Source organism: Monodelphis domestica, chromosome X (genome assembly GCF_027887165.1).
Source record: "Monodelphis domestica isolate mMonDom1 chromosome X, mMonDom1.pri, whole genome shotgun sequence".
NCBI classification, from domain to species: Eukaryota; Metazoa; Chordata; class Mammalia; order Didelphimorphia; family Didelphidae; genus Monodelphis; species Monodelphis domestica.
In genome coordinates, this window is record NC_077235.1 from 76,798,790 (window position 1) to 76,811,219 (window position 12,430).

Consider the following 12,430-nt stretch of genomic DNA (forward strand, 5'->3'; position numbering starts at 1 on the left):
TGTGTCCTTGGGATGCCAGAGGGCTGTTGGTATTGGATGGGGGGTACAGTCACCCCTCTTTCTATATTCCCCTTCTAATCACCCTAGTTCACACTCACTGGGTCATCCTTGACTCCAGACTCACCCACAGGCTCTGTGTCCATTTGTTTGCCAAGGCTTGTCCATTTGGCCCTCACACCCTCCCTCTCTTGGCCCCCTTCTCCTAGTGGCTCACCCAGGCCCTTCTCTAGTTCAGCCCCTCATCCCCTTTCACCTGGGACCATCTCGAAGCCTTCTGATTGGTCTTGCCACCTCAAGGCTTTCTCATCCTTCACACAGTTGTCAAAGGGATGTTCCTAAAGCCCGGCTCTCACCATGTCACTGTGGTCTTGGTCAATAAACACCAGTGGCTCTCAATTCACTCTAACATCTAATGTGGACACCTCCCTCCCCCCCCCCCCATTTGGCATTTAAAGCCCTTAGCAATCATGATCTAATTTACCTTTTTAGTATCATATATCACTCCCTGCTCCAAGAGGCTTGGACAAATTGGTCTTATCGCTTTGCCTAATTTAGAGCAGTCCATCATTTCCCACCGCCATGCCATGGCACAGCCCCCTCCCCACCTCACCTGCACCTCCTAAAATTCTTTGATATTGTGTTAGTTGTTTTAGTCCTATCCAAGTCTTCATGACCTTATTTGGGGCTTTCCCAGCAGAGACACTTTCCCTGAGATGATAAGCAATTTGCTCTGGGTTCTACATGTATTATCATGCAAAGCATATTTCCATATTGTTAATCGTTGTAAGAGAACATTCATGTAGAATCAAAACCCCCAAATAAAACCACAAATAAACTGGAGTGAAAAGTCATCTGCTTTCGTCTGCATCTGACTCCACCAGTCCTTTCTCTGCTGATGGACAGCATTCTTTGTCCCAAGTCCCTCAGAATTGTCCTGGATCATTGGATTGCTGAGAGTCCCTAAGTCTTTTACAGTTGATCATCTTACAATATTGCAGTTACTATGTATAGAGTTCTCCTAGTTCTGCTTATTTCACTATGTATCAGTTGACGTAGATCTTTCCATTTCTTTCTGAAATCCTCCTGTTCTTCATTTCTTATAGCACAATAGTATTCCATCACCACCATATAAAACTATTTGTTCAGCCATTCTCCAATTGAAGGGCATTCCCCCAATTTTTGATTCTTTGCAACCTCAAAAAGGGCTGCTATGAATATTTTTAATAAGTAGATCCTCCCCCCTTTTTTGATCTACTAGTAGTGTTATTACTGGATCAAAGGGTATGCATTGTTTTATAGCCCTTTAGGCACACATAGTTCCAAATTGCCCTCCAAAATGGTTGGATCAGTTCACAACTCCACCAACAATGCATTAGTGTCCCAATTTTGCCACATCCCCTCCAACATTTATCACTTTCCTTTGTTGCCATTTTGGCCAATCTACTAGGCGTAAGGTTAGTTTTGATTTGCATTTCTCTAGTCAAGAGGGATTTGGAAGATTTTTCATATGATTATTGATAGCTATGATTTCTTCATCTGAAAAGTGATCATTCGTATCCTTTGACCATTTGTCCATTGGGCAATGGCTTGGATTCTTATAAATTTACCTTAGGGCTCTACATATTTGAGAAATGAGACCTTTATCAGAGAAATTGATTAAAAATGTTTCACCCTCAGTTTGTTGTTTCCCTTCTAATCTTGATTGCATTGGTTTTGTTTCTACAAAATCTTTTTAATTTAATAAAATCAAAATTATTCATTTTACATCTTATAATACTCTATCTCTTGTTTGGGCATCAATTCTTCCTTTTCCATGGATCTGCCAGGTAAATTAATCTATGTTTTCCTAATTTGCTTATGGCATCACCCTTTATGTCTAAATCACATAGCCATTTTGACCATATCTTGGCATCGGGTGTGAGATATGGGTCTATACCTGGCTTCTGCCATAGTTTTCTAGTTTCCCCAGCAGTTTTTGTCAAATAGTGAGTTCTTACTGAAAAGTTGAGATCTTTGGGTTTATCAAACACTGGATTGCTGAGCTCATTTACCCCTACGTACTGCGTAGTATTAGAGAATCTCCTCCATTGATCTACCCTTCTACTACTTAGCCAGTACCAGATTGCTTTGATGCTTCACTGCTTTAGAGGACAGTTTGAGATCTGGGACTTCCAGGCCACCATCCTTCATCTTATTTTTTTCATTCATTCCCCTGATATTCTTGACCTCTTCCAGATGAATTTGGTTATTATTTTTTCTAGTTCTAGAAAATACTTTTCTATAGTTTGATTGGTATGACACTGAATAAATAATTTCATTTAGGCAGGATTGTCATTTCTATTCTATTAGCTCAGCCTACCGAGGAGCAATTAATATTTTTCCAGTTGTTTAGAGCTGACTTTACTTGTGTGAAAAGTGCTTTGTAATTGGGTTCATATAATTTCCATATTTGCCTTGCCGAGCAGATTCCCAGGCATTTTATATTGTCTAGAATGATATTAAATGGAATTTCACTTTCCATCTCTTGCTGTTGGATTCTGTTGGAGATATAGAGAAATGCTGATGACTTTTGTGGGTTTATTTTGTATCCTGCAACTCTGCTAAAGTGGTTGATTATTTCCACTAGCTTTTTAGTTGAATCTCTAGGATTCTATAAGTAGACCATCATGTCATCCGCAAAGGGTGATAGCTTGGTCTCCTCATTGCCAATTTTGATGCCTTCAATGTCTTTTTCTTCTCATTGCTTGAAGGAAACATTGTGGAGAGTGTGCCAATGTTTCCACAACTGACTCCTCAGCTAGATTGTAATCTCCTTGAGGGCAGAGACTAGCTCTAGTGCCCCATAAGACCTCCTGCAGGACCCTGGGTATAGAAGGGGTTTAGTGGCTCAGTAAATGGGCCTTGATTGACTCACTGATGAATTGTCCATTACACTTTGTGACTTTGGACCTTTCCCATCTCTGAGACTCAGTCTATAAAATAAAGGATTTGGGCTATATGATCTGGAAGGATCCACAGCTGGAATTCTATGCTCCAAGGTCACATCAGGTCCCAATATTCTGAGATCTAAGGACCCTGCCAGCTTTTCCATCTCACACTCGTGGGTCATTTTTGGTTCTAGCATTCTGTGTCACCAGTTCCCTTCTGGCTCTGACATTGCATGTTCTAAGGTCCTTCTTCGCTCTCAGGTTCTGTTGAGCCAAGGTCCATCTCAGCTCTGCTATTCTGTGTTCCAGGGTCCCTCCTAGCTCTCAGGTTTCTGGGACCTAAGCTCCCTCTGAGCTCTGACGTTTTGTTTGCCAAGATCCATGCCAGCTCTGACATGTTATCTTCCAAGTTTCCTTCAAGTTCTGCCATTCTACATTCTGAGATTCCTTCATGTTCTGACACTCTCTGTTGAGGGTCCTTGGGAGCCCCGATGCTTCCTGTTCTTCAGGGACTATGCTGAGCACTGCATGACTCGCCTCCATAAATCACCGCGGTAGAATACGGATATTAAAAAGGACGAGCCCTGTGTTTCCAGGAGAAGTTCGCCATCGTTAAAGGAGCTTTATACTTTCCCAACAGTAGGTCGGTCTAGCCTCCTACTCCTATTTAGTTTGAGACCCAACTTGTGGGTCATTTGCTGCCTGTTTCTAAGGCAGAAAAAGATATACTGGGTGGTGAGCATTGCAAGCTGTCCGTTTAATGGGATGCCATGATCTCGACAATACGTATTCTTCATCTACCTGCCTTTTCCTGCTGGTATAGTTAGGCCACAGCCTTGACTGCTTATGGATCTCACGCAGAAGACTGTGCAATGAGTCTTCTCATTGATCTTGATGCAACCGTAAACAGGGGCATCTCCAGGACATCCCATCCCTAGGGAAATCCACTCTCACTTGGATTCCATGATGGATCTCTTCCATGACCATTGTGAGCACCGCTGCAGAGTCTACACCTCCCTGTTTTAGGCCTTGTTCAATATTAAGGCTCATCTCTGTTTCCATTTCTTAAAGAATCTTAGCTAATGTGGATGTGTGTCTGGGCGACACCTTGTGGGAAGAGGGCATTTAAGAGAGGGCTTTTGCCATTTTTATACCAATGTAAGTAAGCCCAGTGGGAGCTTCTAGTCCTGCCACCTTTCAATCAATTGTGTGATGAGAAGGATGTGGCTTATTGGGGAACATTGTGCATAAAAGCCTGCTTGTTCAACAACCAGGGTGCCCCCCATGAGTGTCCACGTTATTCTCGTGAAAACTTTACATAGATGAGGATATTGGTGTATGGTCCAATGGTTGTCGATGTTCCCTTAGTCAGCTTATGATGATGATTTCTATTTTTTCCAACTTAAAAAAAGTTCTTACCTTTTGTCTTAGAATCAGCAATGTCAAGGGTTAGATAATGGGGGTTAAGTGACTTGCTCAGGATCACACAGCTAGGAAGCATCTGAGGCCAGATTGGAACCCAGGCCTGGCTCCCAATCCATTGAGCCACCTAACTGCCCCCTCCCTACCTTTTATGATAAAGTAATATGTCATCCCATTCATGCCCCATGATTTGTTTAATCATTCATCAATCCATAGACATTTACTTCGCTTCCAGTCCTTACTGCCACAAGAAGTGCTGATATAAATATCTTGGTGTATTTTTCTAGGCACATTTCCTAGCAGCATGATCTGTACATCACAAGATATGGATCTTTTAGTCACGTTCTTAGCACAATTTCCCACCACTTTTCAAAATGGTTAAACCATTTCATTGCTCCATCAACAGCCCGTCTTTCTACAGCCCCCCAACACCGACGATTCCTTTATCTTGGCACCGCTGGCAATTTCCAGGATGGGAAGTGAAATCTCCGAGTTTTCTGGATTTGGGGAAATTTTCCCAATGATTATTAAGAGTTTCCCATTTTTCTCATAAGAACTGTTTGTTCATATTGTTTGAACACTTAGCACACTCGAGAATGACTTCTTGTCTTATACAACTGTGTTACGTCTACAGAGAATATCGCCATGATGACTACTCCAAAACTTTTCTCCCCACACCTTTCCTAGCCTTTCGAATGAAGACCCAGGCTCATACATCACTGAAAAATTGAAACCATTTAATGGTAGCTCTCGTCTTCCCTTCGACTCATGAAAGATTCTTCTGGTGTCATACTTTTGACATTTCTTTCACTCCAGACCGTGATGAAGATGTGACTCTCACTAAGTCTAATTAAAAAAAGATCCCTAACTGATAAATGATCAAAAGATACAAACAGACAGCTTACAAAGAAATCAAAGCTATCAATCGTCATTTAAAAATGCTTGAGGATGCTCTCCACATCCAGAGAAAGAACTGTGGGAGCAGAAACACATGAGGAAAAACAACTGCTTGATCACATGGGTCGTTGGGTATAGGATTGTGGACATAAACTCTAAGCCATCACCCTAGTGCAAATATCAGAAATAGGTCTTGATCCATGACATGTAAAACCCAGTGGAAATGCTCATTGGCTATGGGAGGGGGGGATGGGGAAAAATCCCCTAACCATGGAAAATTTTTCGTAATTAATCAATTAAAAATGCTTGAAATCACTCTAGACTAGCAAAATTCAAATTAGAACAATTCAAATATCAGTTCACACCTATCAGATTGGTAAATGTGTCAGAAAAGGAAAATGACTAGTGTTGGACACTAATGCATTGTTGGTGGAGTTGTGAACTAATCTAACCATTCTGGGGAATAATTTGGAGCTGTCCCCAAAAGGTTATAATGCTATGCATATGTTTTGACCCAACAATACCACTACTAGATCCATATCTCAAAGAGATCAAAGGAAAAGGAATAGGAATGATATGTACAAAATTATTTATAGCCACTCTTTTTGTGGTGGCAAAGAACTGGAAACGGAGGGGTTGTTCGTCAACTGTGAAATGGCTGAACAAGTCGTGGTACATGAATGTGATGGAATACTAATGCACTGTAAGAAATGCTATGCAGGATGCTTTCAGAAAAACCTGGGAAGATCTGCATGAACTGATGCAGAGTGAAATAAGCAGAATCGGGAGAACACTGCACAGACTAACTGCAATATTGCATGATAAACAACTTTAGTTGCTCTGATCAAGACAGTGACCCAAGGCAATTCCAGAGGACTCATGATGAAAAATGCTCTCTACCTCCAGAGAGAGAACTGATAAGCTTTGAATGCAGATTAAATGAGTTCTTTCTTTTTCTTATTTGTGTGTGTGTTTCCTCTTGCAACATGGCTAATATGGAAATGTTTTACATGAATGCACATGTATAATTGATATCATATTTGCCTTCTTGAAAGGTTGGAGAGAGAACGTGGAACTCAAAATATGTAGAAAAGTTTAAAAATATAATATGGGAAATAGTTAATAAAATAAAACATTTTTAAAATCCGGGATATTTCTGCCTAGGTCCAACCTGGATGCAGGCATCATGCTCTCATCCCCTTCCAGTGGGCTGCTCCCTCCTCTTACTCATTCTGTCTCAAATCTACAGTCTCTCCCTATCTAATGGTCCTTTTCCTGCTCTCTACAAAGATACTCAAGTTATAGAGTCTCATAGGCTATTTTTTAAGGCATGGACTCCTTCTCAGAACCTCCTTTATCCCTATCTTTCCTTTCTGTCTTAGAATCAATACTATCTGTCTATTGCTTCCAAGGCAGGAGAGTGGTAAGGGCTAGGCAATGGGGGTTAAGTGACTTGTCCAAGGTCATACAGCTGGGAAGAGTCTGAGGTCACATTTGAACTCAGGACTTCCTATCTACTGAGCTACCTACCTACCTGCTCCCAGAATCCTCTTTTTCAATGCACAAAATAAAATCTATGGGGTTACAAAGGCAACCAATTTTATCAAAATAAAGTCATTGTAATACTTTTAAAGAAACAAACCCAGAAATTCGAGGTTAAGCACCTCTGCTTTACAGGTTGCCTACCTTGAGGTCCAGGATTGCTTTTGCTTCTCTTTATATCCCCAGAACTTGGCACAGTGCCTGGCACATACTTAATAAATGCTTATTGATAAGTTGGTATTCTCAGCTCAGAGAGCCCACCCACGTCTAACATACTAAGATCTAAATAAGGTACCTTCAAGCTCAAAAATTCCGTGTTCTAAACTCTAAGCTCTCTGGTCTGACTTTTTCTCAGCTTCTAGGTGGTACCATAGCGGATAGACCCCTGGGCCTGGGGTCAGGAAGATCTGAGTTCAAGTTTCACCTCAGATACTCACTAGCTATGTGAGACTGGGCAAGTCACTCAACCTCTATTTGCCTCAGTTCCCCCCAGCTTTCTTAGTTCCCTATGGGGATCATAATAGCATCTATTGCCCAGGTTTGTTCTGAGGTTCAAATATAAAGGACTCATCATGGTGCCTGACACATAGTAGGTGTTTTATTAAAAAAAACCCTATCAGTTGTTAAAATCAATATTAAGCATTAGTTCCACAACAGAAGAGCAGTAAGGGTTAGGCAATGGGAGTTAAGTGACTTGCTCAGGGTCACCCAGCTAGGAAGTGTCTGAGGTCAGATTTGAACCCAAGACCTCCCATATCTAGGCCTGGCTCTCTCTCTACTAAGCAACTCAGCTGCCTCTCAGTAGGTAATTTCTGAATGTTAGCCATTATTATTTTCAAATTTTCCTCAAAGCTTTGATCCTGGGCATTTTATTCTCACCCTCTGGGCCTCAGATGGCTCCTCTATAATGGCCTCTGAGGTCCCTTCCAGCTCTTGATTTCATGACCTTAGGATTCCCACACCTCCTGCTATCAGCACTTGTTTCTACCTCTAGGTTTCGCAGAGTAGCTGGGAGCGAGCATGCCCTCAGTTCAGTCTGAGCCTACAGTAACCTAGCTGGAAGGTACCCATAATCCTGGGCCCACTTTCCAGGGTGTGAGATAGAGTCAGCATGGTGTAATGGATGGGGCACTAGATTGGGAGTTAGAAGACTTAAGTTCAAAATCCAGCTTAGACATTTATTAACTCCATGACCCTACACAAATTATGTAACCCTGATGCCTCAGTTTCCCTCTTCTGTAAAACAAGGAGGCTGGGCAGAATGGTCTCTGAGGTCCCTCCCTACTAGTTATAGCTTTGGAATCTGATGTGTCACGTGCCTGAGGTTTAGTTTCCTCCTCTGTAAAATGGGCCAAGGGGGAAGGAGGGGTGGACTCAAGGGCCTCCCAGGTCCCTTCCAGCTCCAGGCTCTCGGGTGTGACCTCGGGCCCAGTGCCTGTCAGGGCTGGCTCTGGGCCTGCTGTTCAGGGGCAAATAGGAACCAGATGCCTTGGATGCAGAGGTGCTTGCTTCTTTTCCTCCTCTCCAGCCTGCTCCTAACATCTTGTGGGGCTGACTGTGGGCTCCGAGGCTTTCTAATGGGAAGAACAGTGGTGACCTCCAGGACGGCACGGAGGCTCTGGGGAGCCCTGGGCTGTACTGTCTCTGGGCCAGAGGTGCCAAGATAACCATTGGCCATGGATGCCCCATCCAGAAGCCATTGGCCTCCCGGGTGGAGCAAGGCTCTTGGAGAGAGGCCCGTTGGGCTGGACAGCACCTTTTCCTCTTTCTAATTGTCTCAACCGAGTCCCCTACTAAGGTTCCAAATGAGTTGGGTGTTAGCGTGATGCTCCACGCTGTGGCCCGAGGGCGGCTGGAGTGCTCAGGCTAGAAAAAGCATTTCCAGGAAGGGCTGAAAAGTGGTGAAAAGGCCGCCCTGGGGATGGGGGCTCCGCCGCCTGGGCCGTCTCCTCCTTGCCAACTTTTCTCTGCTCCCCCCAAGCAGGGCAGCATTGACAGTGCGGTCTGAAGGCTGCATTTTGGCTTGTTCTTTGTTTGTCCCCCACCCTGCCTCCCCTTTCCTCCCTCCCTGTCTTCCTTCCCTCACTCAGCCTCTTTCATTCAGCTCGTGTAACTTGAGGCTAATTCGTGCCCCTGGGTAGCTGCCCAGAGCCACAGATACAGAATCTGTGTCATTCTTACTGAAACATGGCGTGGAATTAGCATTAATCTCAAATGAAAACAAACCTAAATGAGATGGACAAACAGACAGAGAGAGAGAGAAGGAGAGAGAATAAAGAAAGAGAGAGAGAAAGAAAGAAAGAATAAAGAGAGAATGAGAGAAAGAAAGAGGAAAGAAAGAAAGAAAGAGGAAAGAAAGAAAGAAAGAAAGAAAGAAAGAAAGAGAGAGAGAAAGAGTGAAAGAAAGAAAGAAAGAGTGAGAGAGAAAGAAAGAATAAAGAATAGAGAATGAGAGAAAGAAAGAAAGAGAGAGAAAGAAAGAAGAAAGAAAGAAAGAGTGAGAGAGAAAGAAAGAAGAAAGAATGAAAGAATGAAGAGAGAATGAGAGAAAGAAAGAGAGAGAAAGAGAGAGAGAAAGAAAGAAGAAAGAATGAAAGAATGAGAGAAAGAAAGAAAGAGAGAGAGAAAGAAAGAAGAAAGAAAGAAAGAGTGAGAGAGAGAAAGAAAGAAGAAAGAAAGAATAAAGAGAGAATGAGAGAAAGAAAGAAAGAGTGAGAGAGAGAGAAAGAAGAAAGAAAGAAAGAGTGAGAGAGAGAAAGAAAGAAGAAAGAAATAAAGAATAAAGAGAGAATGAAAGAAAGAAAGGAAGGCAGGAAGGAAGGAAGGAAGGAAGGAAGGAAGAAGCAAAGAAACAAAGAAAAAGGAAGGAAGGTGGGAAGGAAAGGAGGGTGGAAGGGAAGAAGGGAGGGATTGAAGGGAGGGAAAAGGAAGGAAAATGAGGGAGGAAGAGAGGGAGGAGGGAGGAAGGAAAGAAGTGAGGAGGAGGTAGGGAGGAAAGAAAGGAGGGTAGAAGAGAGGCAAGGAAGGAGGAAGGAAGAGAGAAGGGAAGAAGAGAAGGAAAGGGAAGAGGAAAGAAAGAAGGAAGGAAGGAAAGAGAGAAGTAAAGGGAAAAAGGAAGGAAGGGAGAGAGGAAAGAAGGAAAAAAGAAAGAGGAAGAAAGGAAGGAAAGGAAAAGAAAGAGAAAGAAATAAAGACAAAGTTAAGCAAAAAAAAAAAACCTAGGTTTGAGTTTCAGTCCTAATGCTTAGTAACTATATAAGACTTTAGATAATTTGTTTCTCCCTATTTGTGCCTTAGTTTCCTCCCATGAACAGTCCAGGGCTGTGGTGGTGAACCTATGGCACATGTGCCAGAGGGGGCACTCAGAGCCCTCTCTGTGGGCACTCCTGCTGTTGCTCCAACACAGAGTTTGCCAGAGTTCATTCCTAGAAAGTCAGAGGGACACGGGACCAGGATACTCCACTCCCCTTCTCCATGCATGCCTGAGGCCATCACTTCTCCCTCCCCTCCTCTAAAAGGTTCAGTATCACTGGTTTGGGGAATTGGACTTAAGGATCCCTAAGATTTCCTCTAGTTCTTCTATTATAAATTCTATCTTCTAAGGGCCCTCCCAGGGGCAGCAAGGTGGCACTACAGTGGATAAAGTGCCAGACCTAGAGAAAGGAAGACTCCTCTTCTTGAGTTCAAATCCAGCCTCAGACACTTCTTAGTTGTATGACCCTGGGCAAGTCACTTCTCCCTGTTTGTCTCAGTTTCCTCACCTGTAAAATGAGCAGGTGAAGGAAGTGGCAAATCATTTCAGTAACTTTGCCAAGAAAATCCCAAATGGGGGTCACAGAGAGTTGGACACGACTCAAAATGACTGAACAACAAAAAAGGCCCTCTCAGCTCAGCCATTGTCTGCTCTGAGGTCTCTTCCATGGCTGATGTTCTATGTTTTAAGGTCCCCTCCTGTTCTGACATTCTATACATGCTAAGGTAGCTTCCACATCTGCTGTTCTGACCTTCTGCTTCCAGTCCCTCGGCCACTCCCTGGCCCCAGGCCCCTCCTAGCTCATTTTATGCTCTTCTCCATTCTAAGATCCCTTCATGTTGTGACACGTTCTGTTTGTCTGACCCTCTGTGCTGTTCTGAGACCGTGTGCCTTGGGCCGGGTGACTCCTCCATAAATCATCATTGGTCCAATATTGGTATAAAGCAGAGGAGCCTTGGCTTTCCAGGAGGAATTCGGCATCATTAAAGGAACTTTATAATTCCCCAAAGGCGATCCAGTCCTGTTTCATTCGGGACCCAATTCATTGCTGAGTGTCCAAGAAAGAAAAACATATACTGGCCGGGGAGCATTCCAAGGTGTCTGTTTAAAGGCAGGTCAAAATCTCGACAAGGGCTCTTCTTTGGCTACCTGGCTTCTCCCGGGTGTAGACTGAGGGCCACATCTTTGTGTGATTGTGGATTTTGTTCTGAAGGATGCCTGGTGTTTTTCAGTTGGTGTAACCAGCAGCGTCGAGTCAGGAGTGCCTCCCCCGGGCATCGCCACCCCTAGAGAAGCCCTCTTCAATTTGGACTCCATGCTGGGTCTACTCTACGAGTGCAGTGGGCACCCTGTTTGGTGCCTCGCCCGATGTTCGGGCTCAGAGTCGTTAAACAAGGTTCTCCTTGTGTTTCCATCTCTTTGGGAACCTGGCCTGGTTTGGAGGAGTGTGCCTTGTTGGAAGAGGGTCTTCAAGACTGGGTTTTGCTTTCCCCAAATGGCCCCCTTTAGGCAAATGAAAGCCCAGTGGGAATTTCTATTCTTTCCATCTTTCAATCGGTCACGTAACGGGAAGGACGGGAGCCACTGTGGAATATTGTTTGTCAAAGCCTGCTTGGTGGTTGAGGAGAGCCAAGTCTCTCTGGTCACCATTAAAAAGCGGCCGGAGAGCTGCAATCACCGACCGCCTCAAGTGAACAACAAATCCAACCCAAAGGGGTTAGCAGGGGCTTAGGGGATGTCTTCTATCTGAAGCTTCCTTCATCCCTCTTCTTTCTTGGTCCTCCCTATTCTACTTTCCCTTCAGTCAGTTCCATCTTGGTCCTTCCTCCCCTGAGTCCAACCGTACAGAGCCTATGGGTCAGCCCGATAACATCTTGAGGTGCTATCAAAATCAGAAGGTGGAGTGGAGGGGGGGAAGTCATCTGACCTTGCCGTGATTTGGGGCGTTGGTTGCCATCATAAGATCAATGGAAGGCCTCTGAGAAATGGTGAGTCCCCCCCCCTTTCTTTTTACAGCGGAGGAGACTGGCCAGAGCTGAGCTGGTGAGTGTGATCTGGTGCCCATTTGGGATGGGCACAGCGTCTTCCCCTTCAACTCCAGTTCATCCCGTCTCTCTGCCTTCTCATGGAATGATAGGTCAGGGTGTTGAGCATCACATGGTAGAAGGGACCTTCTTCAATCCTGTCCCCGAATGTTCCATGAGGAGCCCATGCCTTCCCCTTAGGACCTTTTAACCCTTTGCAGAAACTACTGCCTTGGCTTTCTGCCTTGATTACAGAGAGGTTGAGGAATCAGGAAGTGTGAAGGGCTGATATTCCATAACCGCCCCATCAGGGTGAGAAGAGAAAGGCAAGGGCTAAAATCATAGGAGCATCAAACTAGTATTAA